Raw genomic sequence first — 18,947 nt, forward strand, 5'->3', positions numbered from 1 at the left:
TCTCAAAACATGTGCCCTGTTTTTTGTCTAGTTGTGTGTCTCTCCCGCTCAGCCGATGGATTTAGGAGAGGCTTTAAAAAACATGTCCGCAGAACCTTTGACTGCATTTTGTTTCAACTGGCAGCCATGAGAGAAGAAACATTTTCAGGTAAAACACGTTTAAGAAAACAGCCCACTAGTATTATATTAGACAATATTCGTGAACATTACAAGGCTGAGAGGGTTAAAGTGATCATCTGTTTATGTATGGAGGAAAAACATTTATTGGCCTATCCTATTCAGTTTTTACATCATTTTATGAACACTTCTCTTAAGAAGTATAAACCAGGCTTAAAACATGTATTGCATAAACACCAGATGGCTGCTAATCTACGTTGTGTTTATCAAAGAAACATAAGGCTTTGTTTCATAGTATGCCATCTGCAAGTCTGCCGATTCCCTAAAATGGCAGCCTCCACTCAGACACTGTTTTGTCCACTTGGGCAAATAAATGCCATAAGTAAAATGGAGACCCTCAAGAAAACACACCAAAAAAAAGATGCCATAATTGCCTGTAGCACCACCACCACAATACTTGATAATTTATCTGAACTGCAAAACACACCACCCACACACTAGATGTAGCATCGCTAAAGATATAGAAAAAAAATAAATATATATATATACTGTATATATACACACATACACACGCACACACTGTGGATAAGAAAAAAATTGATACAGATGATTGAAGCCGAATGCAACATATAATGTAAGAATAGAGGCATTATAATAGGTACTTATCACTTCATATCTTTTGTCAGGAAATTATTTGATATGGTTCTAAATCTCGACTCAAGGTGGAATTACCACTGATAGATTCCTTAAAGGGAAGTCAGCTCAGCAACTGTCTTTTCAATAGTATGTTCTATACGAACCATGAGTCTAAACACAGCGTTCTAATTAATAGTGTGTTAACATGCTAACTGTATGGAGTGCTTCAGGTCACTTCGACCTTGCTGCAACTCCTCACCATCAGCATCTATTGGATCTGTTCTCCATGGATGGTATAATTCCGTTTTCTTTCACCCCGTAATATTTGTAGATGAAGAACCCAATTTAATTTGAATTCATTTAAATCCAAAGTGCATCAAATCTCTGCAATTCAAAGTTTCTTTGCAACCTTATTTTTGAAAAACGACACCTCACTCTCTGACCGTGGTGACAAATAAGATACACGATATGATTCGATTTTTTAAAAATTAATTGTTGATTTTATATTGTTGACAGTTTCAACGTCATTTTATGTCTTCGTTGGATCATCTTTCTGGCTCTCCGTGGATGTGATCGATTGAATCTTTGTTGGATGCAACACGTGACGATTAATGAAGTATCTTAGGAGCAAATACATTCTTCCGCCCGCACCCGAAAAGAAAAAAAAAAAAACATCAGCATTGGCTTGCTAATGAGTTTTATATTCGAAGCTGCCCGCTCGTGCAAGGCTAATTTGTGCATAACTCCTAATGAATCACACATCTCATCTTTCAGCGTGTCACCACAAGGTCTAACCGTCAAAACAAATACCGCACCATCTATTATTACACTCCGGGACATGTGTCATGATGCTCTTCCTTGTCACACAAACATTACTGCTCATAATATATTGTGGGTTTTTTTCCTTGAATTGTTTTATTTTCCCTTTTTTTTTTTTTTTTAATCAGCATCTTACTTCATCTTGCACAGCTCAAGTTTGGTCTTGCTTGCGTGGCACATCACTTCTAATGACGACCACCGCGTTCCGCCAAGACAGAGGCACTGTCGTAGCAGCATAGCTCATAGTTTGCCACAAAAATATCAAAGGGTCTGTATCATGCTTTCCTCAGTCAACTATCAGTGTAGATATGATTATAAAAAAGATTACCTTTGGCAGAATGGCTCTTTAATTTCTTACTAAAAAAGTTACAAAAAAAGCTATCCGATTTTGAGTCTTAATTTATTCTATCGTGCACATCTTGAGAAAATGTATTATTTTTAAAGACGATATCTTTTTATTTAGAATGGCCAACACTAATGCCACATGTTTTAGAGTTGAGTGTGCATGCATCGGTTTGATATTCCGCCGCGCACGTCCCTTGTGTATTAGCCACGGGTGTGCAGGCAGAACAATTGGACATCCCTACGACTGTCCTCTTTACATTATTCATCAATCACTGCTCTTCTGCTCCGCTGTCTTTAAATGTTTGGCCGCAAAGGTAAAAGGTGGAATTGTTCTGATAAATCTTTCACGCTAGCAGCGATAAAAGAGTGAAAATGACCTGAATATGTGATAAAGGCTCAGATCTTTCTGATCTTCAAATGCGTACTTCTCTGACTTTTGTGCTTGCAGGTCATAATCTCCAGTATCCACATGTTGGGACAAAAACAAGATTTACAGGTCACTCAATGCTGACAAAAAAAAACATTGGGTCAAATGAAATGTATTATACTGCATATTACGATTGCACTCTAAAAATCACTTGTTCCATTACAATATATCCAAATCTAGATTGCAATGTGCAACACGACTTTTGCAATACTCTCGAGTTGTTTTAAAAATGGCACAGAGATTAATGGTACACTTATACATTTTGTCCTTAAAAACACACACACACACACACACACACACACACACACACACACACACACACACACACACACACACACATTCAATCGTACAAGATGCCTGATATCAGCATACATTAAAGCCGGGCATATGGAAAGATAGATGTGCAACGTTTTAGTTTGAAATAAATTCCCAAGTCCGGTTTTGCTTGGCATGCAGCTGAAATTAAAGTGACTCCCATTGCTGTAATGATCACAGCTATCGATTGGCGTGTGCCGCATATAGACAAGGTCATGCAGTAACTCTCAGACTAAAGGACAAACAAAGAAAAGAAACAGGAAGCTGCTTTAATCACATTTGGATTTACAAGACAATACCGATCCATTTTCCGTTTCGGGTAACTCCAGGTTCACTTAAGGTTATACATTATTCTGCGTACAACCCGTACCACTTTGTATGGGCCATGTCTTTATAAGGCAGTGTTTTGCAAATGCGCTGCAACTGTTCAAAGCTGCATAAAATAAATTACAAGAGTAAAAGTTAATCATGAAGTATTTCATCAAACAGGATGTAGGGCATATAAAGCTTTATAGGGCACTCATTGAAATACAATTCCACAAACTGCGGTACATTTCTCAGACGTTTTGTTTCTGGTTTGCTTCCAGTATAGTATAGACAGTTGCTCCATTATGTTTAATTGCCTGCTGACCACTCCGAGGGTGTGTAATCTGACTTTTGCTCAAAGTCAGCAGGAATAGGCCCCACCCCCTTGATAATAAATAAAAAATGGATGGATATATGGATATATGCAAGTTCCTGTACTCAATAACTTTTCAGTGTTTGTCTTCACCGTTTGTCAGGGAGAAATCAACAGTATTTAGATCTTGGTCTCATTTATTTAAATCACAAAACAACTGACATTTATTTAAGTGTGTTTCAATTTTTTTTACATCTGGTGCATGACGCCCGTAAAAACGTGTCTATAAAATATAAACATGATTTTATTTGATTAAAAAACAGTTAGTGTGCATTCCTACCCTGAACAAGTATCCAGCTCTATCATGCACTAAAAATGCACCGACTCGAAAGACCCAAAATTGTCCTTAGCCATGAATGCGTGTCATTGGTTGGATTAAAAAAAAAAAAAAATCATGTAAAAACTCCCCGGTGTAATAAGAGTCTGAAGCTGAACCAAAGCGATTCTTTGCATTCTTTGGTGGAGCCACTCACTGAGCCATTGTCATTCAAGTAAGAATGCAAAATTACATTAATTGGGCAAATGAATGGGAATCCATATTCTGAAAGTAAATCCCAATATAACCCTTGAAGCGCATTTGTAATTCTTTCCTTCCTCCCGCACGCTCCTTCATTATGAAAAGCAAATAGCATCTGTCGTGTAAACCCTGATTTGTATTCCTTCAGCTCAAATGAAATTTGTCCCGGTGAAACAAAAGTGAAAGCCTCTCAACAAATAACAGAAAAACGAACAAGTTGGGCGAATACATAGAACGAGATGAGGAAACTTTTGCTGGTCCTGATTGGTTTCAGATGCTTCTTGATAAAAACAACAACAATTTTGTATCTTGAATATTAGTCAATGAAAAGGTCTGTTGAACACTACTGGTACACTCTTATGTAATCGTAATCATGTAAAAATACTTTGTTACTATACAGTGTTGAATTTGGCTTTTCGGGTATCTGTACCCGTATTAAGTATTTCATTTTGTCTTCATTTGACAATGGAAATCTGTCCTTTTTACACTTCAGGGGTTACACACATCAAGAAAATTGGGCCGTTTTTGTCTCGATGTTGCTGCTTCTTGACCAAGGATATCAAATGCCCGACAATCTCATATTCTTATAAGATTGCCCTATAAGATTATCCATACGGTATGTTAAGACTGTATTGGTCGCCATAATAGGGTCCAAAACCTGTCTTGGTGAGAGTCCATTTCATATGCTGTACTTTGTACATTTGCTTATGTAAAAAAATTTAATCGGATAAATTGCTCAGAAAGTGAATGTTTTATGGAATGGCGGCTCTGATATATATTTTGTGTGATATCATGTGAAACTGTGAACCTCGCAGGTTTTGACTTTGACCGCTAATTTTTTTCTCCAAAATTTAGAATGAATTCCAAATGACACCACTTTATCGGCATTCGAGTTGCACTGAACTTTACATGATACCCAATAACTCATCAAAGGATGCCAATTTTTGCCTCCAACCTTTTTGGAGCAATCACACGATTGTGAAGCTTCCTATTTGGTTCATTTGCGAGATCCCCACCACTGTTTTGACGATACCAGTGAGTTCTTGTGGGCCAATAACTTCTCACTTAGGGTTATGCTGGCAGGATAAAGCACCTTCACGGTCATCCTTCCCTCAAGCTGGAAACTGTCACTTTTATTCCTGCGGCAATGAGCCGGCCTGCTCAAATGAAGTCTTCAGTGAGCTCATGCTGACAAATATCTCATCACCATCAGCCAGAAGTGGCGAGTGGATTCATTTGACCACCGTCTGGATTCTCAGTGGTGGACATGAGCAGGAGAAAGTGGTTTCTATTAGGATGAGGCAGACAAAGCGGAGGACTCAGGCGGGGAGCATGTTCTGGGGAGACGTATACAAGGCAGATTGTTTTCATGACAGATGGTCAAATACATTGGTTCAGCATTGCAATCCCGGGTCATTCACCGTTGTCGTCGTGTGTGACTGCATTAGCGACCTTTACGTTCTTTAAGAATGATAAAGATGTGACGGTGATGCATTCATTCGATGACGTGGGAGGCCTGTGAAGCAGCGTACCTTAAAACCACGGTGAAGGCCTGTTTTTGTTAAACTTTTCTGTCATTTACCAAAAACGATATCTTTTTCCACCCCCACACAAGCACAGTCAAGTTAGAAAATGTGTCCTTGGGTGTCTTGAAAGGCGCTTATAAATAACATGTATTATTATTACTATTATTACAGGAAGGCCAGAACTGAGATTCGAACTCCAACCTGTAGAGCTGGAAGACATACGTGCTAACCGCTAGGTCTGAATAAAATTATTCATCACTCAATTAGGAAACAAATTTAACATAGCCGACAGGTTTTTGAAGAGGGGGAAAATCTGGACAAAATGACATGTGAACCACCTATGGTGGTTTTGTCAAACAATGCTCACTTAATCATCCATGCATTGAGCCAAAACAGTGTGTTGCAGAGTTGTTAATACATTTTGGCATGTTCATTCTTTATTCATGTTCTTTTAACATCAAACTGGCACCCGTGCTACGTTCACTTTTCATTTTTCATCTGCCAACTGTGAACAAAGGCGAAATGGTAGGCAGTCTGAAAACAAGTGCCAGAGGTGCTAGGGCACCACTTCGCATTTATTTTCTGGTACGCCCCGCGAAGAAGAAAGAAATGTTTTGCACTGCCCAAATCTCTGCCGTGACCATAATTCTGTATTATCATTTGTCTCTGCTTTTTTTTTTTTTTTTAATCCAGGTACGTTCACCTCTGCATACCATTGTCGCCTAATTAACATTAAAGAAGACAAACAAGAAATGATTATTGATCAACTGACAGCAAAGATTATTTAATATTTTATGATGGTGTCTCTGAAGCTTTTTGTTCACTGCACTTCATCTTCTGCTCTGTGCTGGCGTTTTACAACAGGGATGTTTCCACATCCCAATTGATTGAGGTTTACACTTCTCAAATGCTGTCATCTTGTATTGGAAACATTGTGATCTCATCCCAATACTGAAAGCAAGCATTTGCATTTCTCCGTGCTTGCTTTTAATAGCTACGAGCACCTCATCCTCACACGAGACACACCTTTGCAATATTATCTTTATCTTTTCTCTTTTGTCTCCACTTTCCCTCTGCGAGTTTAATGTCTGCTTCCGCATCGCTTTCTTCTTCTTCTTCTTCGTCTTCTCTTGCATCCGCATCTGCTTGGAGCTAATCAGTATCTAATCTCAGTTTTAATTCTGCCGCTATTAACCTCGTGGTTGTTTTACAATTAGCCTCCACACACACACACACACACACACACACACACACACACACACACACGAGAGTGCTTGCACACATGTACAATGGATTGCCTTCTGAGCTAAATTGTGCTTTATTTCCACATTGAGAGAGATATGCGGAGTTAATTACAGGGTGCAAATGAGACTCGAGAAGGATGGCTGTGCACTCGGGGAAATGAATGGATACTGCTCGCAATACAAATTCAGATCTTAGCACTGGTTCTCATTCACAAATCAACGACCAAAATGCAAATCCTCCTATCTAACAGAGGTGTCAAATCCAAGTCCAGAAAGCAAACCCTAGATAGGAGGATTTGCATCTCAGCCGCTGATCAGTTACTCCTGACTAAACTTTATGAAAGGATACGACCCACAATTCTTTACAGCAGGAACAGGACACGGACATAGTTGACAGATGATGGTTTGACATTCACGCCTAAAACTCTCTCTCTCTAGCTCTCTCTCTCTATATATATATATATATGTTTTGCATCAATTATTATTAGCAGTTGTTTTTGACTTTCATCCATTTTCACCTAAAAAAGTAAGAATTTGTCTCTACGTATTCATTTTATGAGGTAGATGTTTTACTGCTAGCAATTTTATTTTATCAATCAATTGTCAGCACCCAAGCTACAAGTAAATCAACAAAATATGTGCACTTGCTGACAGGGTGGACAAAGGCAAGGAAGGCACGTTTTCCTTGTCTCAGTTAGCTAGCTGACTGTGTACTATTTAGCAAATGTATTTTGAAGTCCTGAAATGTTTCTATATCAGTTGAGACAGATTACAAAACACAAGTGTAAATATTTATTCTGCAGATATCCCCATTCCAGCCTTTGTTGGAGAGAGACAAAATGCTATATGATCATAATGCCGCTTAAACCATTCGAGTGATTCCTAAAGTGGCAGTCACTCCATGACAGTGTGGACAGCGAGAGAAATTTTTCACCATGATCAGGAAAATAGAATGTCAGAATGACTCATTGCAACAAATAACTTATTTTGTTTTGTAAAGTCATGTAAAAAAAAAAATGGAGCATTTAACCACCATATACTGTGATTAGCAGAGGAGTCTGTGTGGCAGATGTGCCAAAATCCTATTAAAAATTCAGACATACTCTATTAATGTTCTGGTATCTGTGCAAATGTTTGGCCACTTCAACATGTCCTCAAATTTTCACGATCATTATTTTGGTGCATTTTCATGATGATGAAGTGATTCTGATGAGACCACTTGACATCCATCCATCCATCCATCCATTTTCCGAACCGCTTGATCCTCACTAGGGTCGCGGGGGGTGCTGGAGCCTATCCCAGCCGTCTTCGGGCAGTAGGCGGGGGACACCCTGAATCAGTTGCCAGCCAATCGCAGGGCACACAGAGACAAACAACCATCCACGCCCACACTCACACCTAGGGACAATTTAGAGCGTCCAATCAGCCTGCCATGCATGTTTTTGGAATGTGGGAGGAAACCGGAGCACCCGGAGAAAACCCACGCAGGCCTGGGGAGAACATGCAAACTCCACACAGGGAGGCCGTAGCTGGAATCGAACCCGGTACCTCTGCACTGTGAAGCCGACGTGCTAACCACTGGACTACCGGGCCACCCACCACTTGACATTTCATAACTAAATAAATCAAGTGATGCCAACCTTGGATCATGAAGGAATTCTTTCAATCGGATGATTGACATCAAGAGTTGAAGTTTTGCTAAATGGAGCCTGATTAAAATGATGTCAAAATAAAATGACTAAACTGGGAATTCAATATCAGCTCTGCTGATTTGAAAGTCAAAGTTGAGGGCAATGTCCTGATAACTAGCTTTGTGTAAAATTATTTTACCTGTATGCATCGTCCAAGGCTCAGGCACAATATCATTAAGATTCTTTCAAAACACCCCAAAACAGTAAAATGTACACACAGATGCAGTGCTGAGTAGTAATTAATTGTCACTCGTGTTGTTTGTTGACAAAATCCGGTTGTCAGTCATGCTCATCTTATTTGTGTCATAAAAAGGGTGATATCAAGATTCCAGTCGATGATATGGATCTTTCTACTTCTCTTACACAGAATATTGTGATGTATTTTATCCAATATATTGATTATCACACAATGACTGTGGTGGGATTTACGATGTGATCCCCACACCTCATCAGTATACCGTAAAAGGGGGCCGTTGTGAAATCCTGTCGCTCGTACTGTACGCATTTTGGCTTGTCTCTGTAAATTCAATTAATTCAATAACAGTTTATAGTCGTAGTTAAACCTACTTCCAATAGTGCTGCGTATCCGCTCACTTTATGAGATCTTGCCACCGTATTTTATAAGCTCATTAAATATATACGTGCATGGGAATAAAACGGGCAAATAAGGACAAGCGTTCCTTTTGTCAAAGCTTCGGGCTACAGAAAGTAACATTGAGCTTAGATTAGACTTTCATATGGGAGATGGAGTTCTCCCGGCACATCTAAGCAGCAGTATATGCTGTAGGTAACAATAAGACAGGTATGGGCAGATATCCAATGAATAGAGGCACGCAGTACATTTAACCCTCAGAGGATCCGATTTTCAATATAGCCAACTTGCTTGACTCTGGCTGAGTCAACAGTTCTTTGGAGGCGGACAGATCAATGGAAGATGCATATTCTATTTGGCTGCACACCGCTGTTTGCTTTGTGTTTCTTCATATATATTTCCAATGAGCTGAAGTTCCAGAGGGCCACTCCGGACAAATTAATTTTCAATTTGAGTCTCAAAGGGGTCCATTAAGATGCTGGGACTTAATATACTGGCTGTGCCCTCCAAGGACTCACGCCACTTGACTGCAATTGTACATTTTTGCTTTTTTTTCAGTGGTCAATGGTTAACGTGCTTGAAGATTCTCATCCTTAAGCACGACCCGGGATTGAACATAATTAGGGCCCATTTCCATTTCGTTTCTTTGTCGCCATTATTCTCAGCCCAAATGAGTCATCACGACGAGGGCTTGCTCGGTCTTAGAAACTCAACCAATTGCGCAGGCTTGTTCACCCTGGTGAAAGTGAAAGTCTGATATGGCTCGCAAGCATGACCCCCAAAAACTGTCTCACTTGTGCTTTTTGGATGAGTTAGGAAAATTCAGCCATGTCTCAAGACACTGGAAGTCTGCCACTTTGGATTGAAACTGCCATTTCCAGGCACCCTTCAAACTCCTCCAAGACTGTCACGTTTTGCGAGATGGCGGAGTCGAGGACCCCAAAAAAGCAGGGAGGCAGGGAGGAGCAGGGTGGAGTGACCAAGATTTAACAAAAATGCAAACAGGAGTACACTGGTGAAAGTTATTCAAATAACTCAAAGTCCTGAAAAAACACAAGAAAACAAAGTAACAAACAAACAAAACAAAACATGACACGTGCACAGAGACACACACAGTGATCGGACCCCGACTGGTTGGGCAGGGAGTCCTTTTAACCAAACACTAACTAATGACACAATGACCAACAGGTGTGCCACTGCAGGAGGAGCCCTACAGTGCCACCTGTTGGTCACATGTGATGTTTCTCTGACATGTGATGGACCAAACCAGGAATTCAATCTTCATTATGTTTGTAAATTTTCTGCACTGTCAAAACAATGCCCAGTTGTTGAATACTTGAAAGAGCCCTAAGTGCGTCTACTGAAAAGCAGAAGTGGTTTACGAAAAGGATAGACAGAACGGCACGTGCAATTTTAATCCGGTTATTGACCAAACGTTTAGAAAACAAACTCACAATCATCACATTTACCCACAAGTTGCTGATCGCCACAACTTACTAATGGCATCCTGAGGCAGCACGGCCAACTCTATACTCTCATTTGCTAATTATGATGTCATTGAACACGTCAGAACCCTGCCTTAAAAACAAAAAAAAGCAAAACAAAAAAAAAAAAACACTTATTCTAAGTCACAGATACTACAGTAGAATGTGAGGATGGTGACCCAAAGGGGACAAAAATAATACTTCCAACTCACATGCGTATTTTGTACTGGCCCTTTTCTTTCTGGCAAATACTGGATTCTAAAACCTTTGGCATTATTTACATTTCCAATATGTGCTGCTAGAACTTAATTGGCCGGGCGGATGAATTCACACTTCAAGTTAGAAGTGCAGCAGGCACAGATCGTAGACCTGGAGCAGTTGAGGTGAGAGCTGTGCTGCAAGAAGCTGCCTTTATAAGTCTCACAACAATTTGCTCGGAATGCCGAGAGGAATACCAAGAGGAGTGTGACACGGAGAGGGCGAGCATGGTTTATTTGGTTTGAGATTGTTTATTTCCACACAACTTCGTCTGTGCTTCATCAAGCAGTTGCTGCTTTGCACCCTTCTAATATTCACTTTGATGTCAATTGTTGTCAAACGTGTGGATAAGATGAGAAGCATTCCTGGCATTTAAAAGGGCAGTTTTAGAGCCAAAAAGTTGCTTCTTCCTGCTGCAGACTAGTCAAATCGTAGGGCATTTGTGAGTTTCTTACTCCCACACCGGCTGCACGTTAGCTACATGTATGTAAACTGCAACACTACTTCTAGCTTTTCACACGGAGTAGAGGATCAGTAGCTATTTGCCAAGGCACATTCTCAAGCTATAACCCCTCCACCGTGTCCACCCAAAGGTCTCATCCCCTTTGAATGAGAGCAGAACATCTCCAATTGAAAGGCACCCGAATCACATTCCCATACATTTGCGTCACGCAAAGTGGGAGCACCTCTAGTCTGTGCTCCGAACTCCTCACATTGTCACATTCTTTCGGTCCTTTACTCGAAGCTCATGACAAGAGCTGAAGGATTCAACTCACCATTCGGTCTATTTAAATCAGTCCTATCCCCTAATTGTATTGTTTAAAGTTCTGTGTCGTAGCAAAAGAGTGAGAAGTTAGCATCCGCGGGAGTGTTTTGCTGGAGTGTTTGTTGAGCATGTCCTGAAGCTGTTGGGAGCAGTGCGCTGGGAAAACGGCACATTATGGAAGAAGAACGGGAAGGGGAGGTGGGTTTGGATGGAGGGAGGGAAGTGGCAGAAAAGAGGAAAGGGAGATCTTTGATGAGGCCCCGCGAGTGTCTCTAATGAGACGCAACGTGCTGCTCTCCTCCATTGCAAACAGCGGCGTGCCGCGTCGCTACTGTGTTCAAGCCAAAGACATAACCAACGGCCTTAATTAAAAATCACAAAATCACCATTCTGCCCCGGCGCCTTGTGAAACGCTTGCTTTCTTCCAGCAGGAAATCTCAAAGCGGGCACACAACAGGGAGACAACACAATCATCGGCTTTGTTTTGACAGTGATTTACACTTTTTATTCACGGCCTTTGTAGCAACTATTTACTTCAATGCGAGCTCAGGCGTCATGGTTTTGTTTGCCCGATGGCGCGTACACAGATTGGTCACAAAAATCTCAGTTTGGTTTGACCATGTCGGAGAAGTATTGTTACGCTTGCTCGAACAATCGATGCTGTGCCCCAATCGCTTGTGTGTCATCCACTCGAAAAGACGGCTTCCTATTCTTCGTGGGTAGTAAATAATCACCTGGGTTCATAGATGCTATTGTTCACACAGAGATCATGGTGAGCTCATTATCGATGCCATTTAAGTCTTTGGCTAAACAAAACAGCAACACCAAGGCATGCGAATAGTCTATCAGACTGATTCAAGTTTGCAGTCTATCGTCGTGTTCAATGCGTAGTAACGGTAATTACTTATCGGGAGTCTGATCTCTCAATTTTTTAAATTCTAGTTTTGTTTGAACATACACAACAAAACACAACAAGTTGGAGTTATAAAAATGGGTCCCCCATATAGATGCCCCCTTCATCTATTAAAAGACAACATGGTGTACGCCGGCAATGACATGAATCAAATAGATTCCCATTAAAGCGGTCCAACTCCAATGTCATCACATGCACCGTTGAAAGTGTTCTATTGATATTTTTTTTCCATTTTACAGTACATAACTTCTTTTTAATATTATGCCAATTACAAATAATCAAATGTGACTTAAAATAGTGCCTTCATGGTACAGTAAATACAAATCTCATCATGTTGACAGCTTGACGCTGAAATAGACTTTTATTTTACCAGTAAGACCCATGTCTCACTGTATTGGCAAAATAAAAAGTAGAGCGGTGTTTTGATTTTGAAAAGAGGATGCAACAAAATGGATTGACCAGATTATGTCTCGAGAATACAAATTGTTGAAGTCAGACGAATAGCACAATAACCACATCACAAATCTGACGAGTGGAGAAAGCCCAAGGCTGAGCTGCTTTTCTCAGGCAATGAAGACTTTTTTTTTCATAATTACATCAGTGGAAGGAACACAGAGCAAGGAATACATTTAATCGCCATCCGTCACAATATCACATGCCAATACCATATCGGGCTGGAAAGTGGCACACGAGAGAAGAATTAAAGTAGCAAAGAATGTGTCAGGGATTTGTCTGCATTTAAACACAATCTACTCTCTCCCCACTTGCCCCAAATACTACGTTTTATGTTTGTATGGATTTGTGATGATGTCGAGTCCGGACCTGTTAGCTGTTCGCTTCGGTGGCACTGTGATGTAGTGAGATGAGCAAAACGGATTTGACATTGAACAACTGCAGGAACAACTGCAATTTACTAAAATAGGTCTTAAAATAACAAACCCACTGACTGTTTTGCTCATTCGAATATTTATCTATCGACGATGTCCCTCAACCTGCTCAGGGATAAACAGTATTAACATTGTATTATTTTATAAACAGATTTTCTGTCAAATGGCATCAAACTCAATGAGTACATACAGTATTTTTCGAAATATATCTGCACGTTTATTATTATTATTATTATTATTATCCACTAGTTTTTCAATTATGCTGCTGCAATAATAAATAATTAAAACACTAAATACCGATTAAAAGATATATTTTTATAGCCTGTGCAGTGCTGTGAAATTTTGTACATTTTATTTAATAGTACTTTGTTTTTTATATACATTTTTTAAGCATACAACAAGTAAATATCTTTACATTTTTTAATGTGGTGATTTGCAGATAGCATAACCTAAATATGTCACGTATTTTAAAACATCACTGACTAAGTAAATGAGGAAACCATAAAAATGATAATTAGTGTAAAATTTTTAACTATAATGGCTTATTATGTGTACGGTTTCATTTCATGTGACCCAAAAAAAAAATTTTTTTTTAAGGATTTCTGATTAACAGGCTTCTAAAAAAACATGAATCATTGTTCATTAATCCGTCAAAACATCCAAGGTCCCTTATTAAAGTAAATTAACTCATTAATATTGTGCTTTAATTAAATAAATGCCTTGTCTGCAATTGACAAACTGATAACCAAACGCTCCAAATCCACCCAGTCACTGGTTACCCGTACTGATATTGCATGCTAAACACAATTTTACATAATTTTACATGCACTGCCCTGCGAAGAAGGAAGATGCCTCAAATGTGGATGAACACCAATTAATGGCGGTAGATTTTTATTTACTTATTTTTTTAAAGGGGTGACAAAGTGGTTTACAAACTTGCTACCACCGGGAGAGTTACTAAAGAGGATGACGAAACGATGTCCCACGTTTCATAATAATGAAATACACGTACACTGATCAATGAGGCATAAGAGGAAAAGCCATTGATCTTTGGCGAGCAACTATTCCGGCATTATAAAGCCCGCAGCAGCAACTGTGACTAATCATAAATCCAGTTTTGGAAAAATGATACAAATATGCTGAATTCATTGCCAGAAGCCAAATATTTACTATATGTAATTTTCTTTTTCCAAAGCTCCTAAATGTTGTGAGTTGGGGGAGGAGGGAGACACACTATGTTATTTTGAATTCATTTCAAGCCAAAGAGCAAATCCAATAATTATGGATGGCAGTGACACCGTACATGAGTACGCTACATGCTCGTTGATTTTCAGTGATATAACATGATCGCAGCAGGAAGATGAACTCTGAAGTGTACAGAAACATTTAGTCTGAGAATTTGGGAGCAGATGGTGGAACTTTGCATTGGAAAAATTGCATGTGATAATTAGGATAAGAGAGCAGTCTCTCCCACAAGTGTGAACTAACTGACAACCTTGCCAATTTTTAAACTGCTCATAAGGACTTAAAATTATCTTTGGAAGTGAGATCCATTTGGAGTTGGTCGACTCCTAATCTTTTAATTTTATATATTTCATGTCCGGTCTCTCTGTTGCCGTGGTTACGTCGAGACAAAGTATCACCGAATGAAACAGGCACCCAAATCAGAATGATCCCGAGCACAATAAAGATGACAGGACGTCTGAGTAGCAACAGCTGAGCTTCAACGATAACCGCAGGCCACCAATCGCCCAACTCACCATCCAAACTTGACAAATGAAGAGAGAGGAGAGATGACATATATGACGACCCCATCATCTCGGCTTCGCGAGATATGACTCAAAGAGCTTCATTCTGTCACCGCGCACGCACGCGCACACACACACACACACACACACACACACACACACACACACACACACACACACACACACACACACACACAAAACATGATTCTTCATTAATTGTGACACCTTTATGCTACAAATCTAAAAAGAAGGTACAGATGCACATGAATTTAAAGGAATATTTGCAAGGGGACATTTTTGACTATCCAAAATTAGATAGAAGGCTGCAGTTTTGCAGAGCAGCATTTTTTTTTTTTTACACTCATCAAAGAGCTGGTTAAATTTAAAGGTCCGTATTTATTTCACTGATGCATGATTTAGCCTACACCAGATGTGGTTAATTAACCATGTTTACAGCCTTATTTGAATCATTTTGATTATTTTACATCTAGGCCATAATTAAAATTAATAAAAGGGTTTCCAATGCAAAATTGAAAAAAGTTTTTGGAATACTGTAAACCCAGAGGTGAATTTATAACACAACTAGCCATCTATCTGTTTATTTTTCATAGCGCTCATCCTGCTCTGGGCCACCGGGAGCTGGAGCCTACCAGAGTGGACTATGTCACTGAGTGGGAATTGAACCGAGGCTGACTTCACTGAAATTAGGTAAATGTAACACTAAACTATCAGCGTCTTCATAACACCACTTGTGTCCTTTAAAAGTTCCCCAGATTCATTTCTCAGGACGAATGAAGGTAGCACATGACAAACAATGTTCTCTCTATGCGACTTCCCGTAAATGAATCATGCTCTGTTGATTCCATATGTTCTTGGAGTCAGCGGCGACACATAATAACCCAAATCTGTCTTTTTTTTTCCAGGCCACCTCCCTCTGATGTATAGCCACTGTGAGTTATTCCAAAGGACTCTGGGCGGTTCGCGTTATATTTACTTTTGTGCTTCACGGGCACAGCCTGTGTAACTTTGATAGCGGGCACTTTTGCGGGCTTTGTGGACACAAGAGATGGTCAGCATGCAAGCACACAAAGCTGGTTCTCATGGAAGTAAATGTACCAGCGTGAGATAGACACACACACATGCGCACAAGGGCAGAGGTGAGTGAGCACCGGGCTTGCACGTTGCAGTGGTGATTGATACTGCGGTGAAGAAAGTCGCACGGAGAAGGTGAGAACAGTGGCTCCTGGCTTGTCCGCAAGAGTGTAAATCAAATCTAAGCAGGAGCTGTGTGCGCTATGACAACACATGTCCCAAAGCATGTGAACACAGGTCTTTCATAACACTGACACTTGAGTAGCTGGAGAAAAATGTATCCCGTACTTAACTTGTTTTTTCTGTATGATGTACATTTACATGATAACCCAGTGTTGGTTGAGTTAGTTGTAAAATCTAAACAGCGGAATGGCAACACATGTGATGTATAAGTACGATGTAGGGGGTGGACACCATCGTGTAAATCATGCTCTTCAAGGGTGACGGTAAGTGTTAGCACATGTACGGGAATATTTGGCCGGCTAATGAGCATTATGCTGTGAAGCAATTAGTCGATAAAGCCAATCTAGGCAATGTATCAATGCCTTTGTCTTTACTTTGTTGTTGGCCCTTGACACTGTCCTAGCATGAAACTTTGCAAACGTGGACTCTGGAGCAGAGAGAAGAAGCCTCCAAGGTTAGATAAGCGCGAGCTAGCTAATACGACAGAACACGGATGGATTTAAAACTTCACCAAAAGCAAAAACACCCTGGTCACCCTTCTGGAGTTGGCCTGTGTACAGTGTGTAGGTTTAAAAAAAAAAATCCGGTAGGTTAAAGTAAGTTATGCTCAACTAAACCTTTCAGTAGGTTAACACAACCGCATTAGCATCACTCTGATATGCTTTCAATAAAATTTATATGACTAAAGTGCTTTGGATAATATATAACGTAGCTATAAGTGCTATAATATTGCACGCCACTTACTATTATGATCAAATTGGATTTTTATTTTTTGGACTTTTATCCCATTCGAGTTGATTCGGAATTCAACGGTTAAATGGTTAACATATCATAAAAACGAAATCTGAGCTCTCCCCCTATATATACATATAGTATATGGATAGGCCCAACACTCTGGAACTTTCTCACTGTGACATACATATTGTACCTTCAGAGAAAGATGGAAACAAACAACCCATTGATCTAAAGATAGGCAGGCATCGCAACAGTAGATAAGCTTGTAGAACTCCATAAGACATTATGAGCTGACCTAACATTTAATAAGCCATTACAACTACTGCAAACATCAACCCAGTCAGTTAAAACTTTGTTTGCTATCTGACCAGAATGCATTTTGATCTGCCCGCACTGGAACTCCCCCCCCCCCAGCCCCCCTCCATAAAATTATAGGGTGTCATAACGTCTCACTTAGAGAGCGAGGCGTGAGAGGCAAAGCTTGTGAGCAACTGTGAGAAATTCATTTGATGCATTTCACATAGATTTCACTCCCACTCCACAATATTTTACAGGCAGCATTAAGCCAAAAGCAACAAGTACCTTGTTACCACTTGACTATCATTCAGCCCCCCCTGCCCTGTGTAAAAGAATATAACCACATTTCTGTGTGTTTCGAGACACATGACAACAACTGTTTTGTCCTGGTTACATGACACACAGTTGAACACAAAATGCAGCGCCACCAATGATGATCACTGTCACATAAACACATGCATGCTCTCTCCAAACACAAGCAACCATGCTGAGCGTTAAGCGGCGGGACCCAGATGGCCACCACCTGGGGTGTGGTGATAGGACCCGGACAGGATCTGGCATACACACGTCCACACGCACACGCAGATGGAGACACACTGCGAGTTGCTGGGAGATGGACATGCTTACTATTGGTTTGCTCAGATCAATGATTCACAACCTGGTCATCTGTTGTGAGGGGTTGGGGTTTGCACCATATGAGCTGGATGACTGGCTTGGCGCATTGGTCACATATCACTGTTTGTATTCACGGAATCCATTTGAACAATTAATTTCATTTAAAAATAGATCCCCGTGAAGAACCTCCTAATCAGGATTTTGTATTTACATGTCATCACGTGGCCTGCATGCGCTCTGCCCAGCTTCAAGGCCGTTGCCAGCATGCTCTACCCCATCGGAGTAGCGAACGACAAGAGGACGATTCTGACCCCAGCGCTACAGAGCGCCTAAAAGCCGCAGAGACTTGGGGACACTCAACATCCAAAAAGAAAACAATTCGTATTTCACCACAATAGATACATCTGGTTGGAATCGAGACTCAGATTCATCTTCTGATGAGTCTCGACAGTGGAGAAGCCAAGACGGGAAGTCATGTTGAGTGGCCTCTATGGACAACTTGGCAATCACAGCGAGGTCAGTCCTGGAGGGCAGATGAATTTTTGAAGATATGGTGGAGCTCACCCAGGAAGCTGGAATGGAGTTCAAACCATTAAAAGCTTGGTAATAAAACAAGTCCACTTCCAAGGTTGCTTCCAGTTTAAAATGATTGAAGACACCATCCCACAGTCACAACGGTACAGAGCAGACCTATTCAACAGAGCAAGCGTTAGGGGATGTTCAACCAAGCAAAAGACTCGCTAAAGACCGTGGAGAGGAGTGACCTGCTTGGCAAGTGCAAGGCTTAAGGGCTACCAACACGGCGTCCTTCCTTCCTGTGGCTACTGCTTGTGTATGAGGTTTCCTTGACAACAGTGGAAGCTTTGGAAAGGAAAATAAACAAGTTCCTTAGGAGGTCCCCTGAATGTTTGGCTGCATTGGTCTCCGCAGCTTTGCAATGAATAAGGTTTCCTGATGGGTAGTGGGGTTAAATACCAGAAGAAAATTGAAGTAAACACAACAGCGTATAACTGTTAGCATAGCATGGAGCATCATTTTGAGCCTCATTTGAATGAAATATA

At 40.4% G+C, this 18,947-nt stretch overlaps 1 long non-coding RNA gene across 1 annotated transcript; it reads left to right on the top strand.

Moving 5' to 3' along the window:
- Window positions 1-39: 39 nt before the first annotated feature.
- On the top strand, window positions 40-16,527 carry LOC147207771 (uncharacterized). Its single transcript, XR_015100464.1, has 3 exons — window positions 40-148; window positions 15,576-15,672; window positions 15,888-16,527. It is a non-coding gene; the product is annotated as an uncharacterized LOC147207771 (long non-coding RNA).
- Window positions 16,528-18,947: the final 2,420 nt, after the last annotated feature.

Source organism: Hippocampus guttulatus, chromosome 3, assembly GCF_054856545.1.
Source record: "Hippocampus guttulatus isolate MCC_2025c chromosome 3, RoL_Hgut_1.0, whole genome shotgun sequence".
Lineage (NCBI taxonomy): Eukaryota > Metazoa > Chordata > Actinopteri > Syngnathiformes > Syngnathidae > Hippocampus > Hippocampus guttulatus.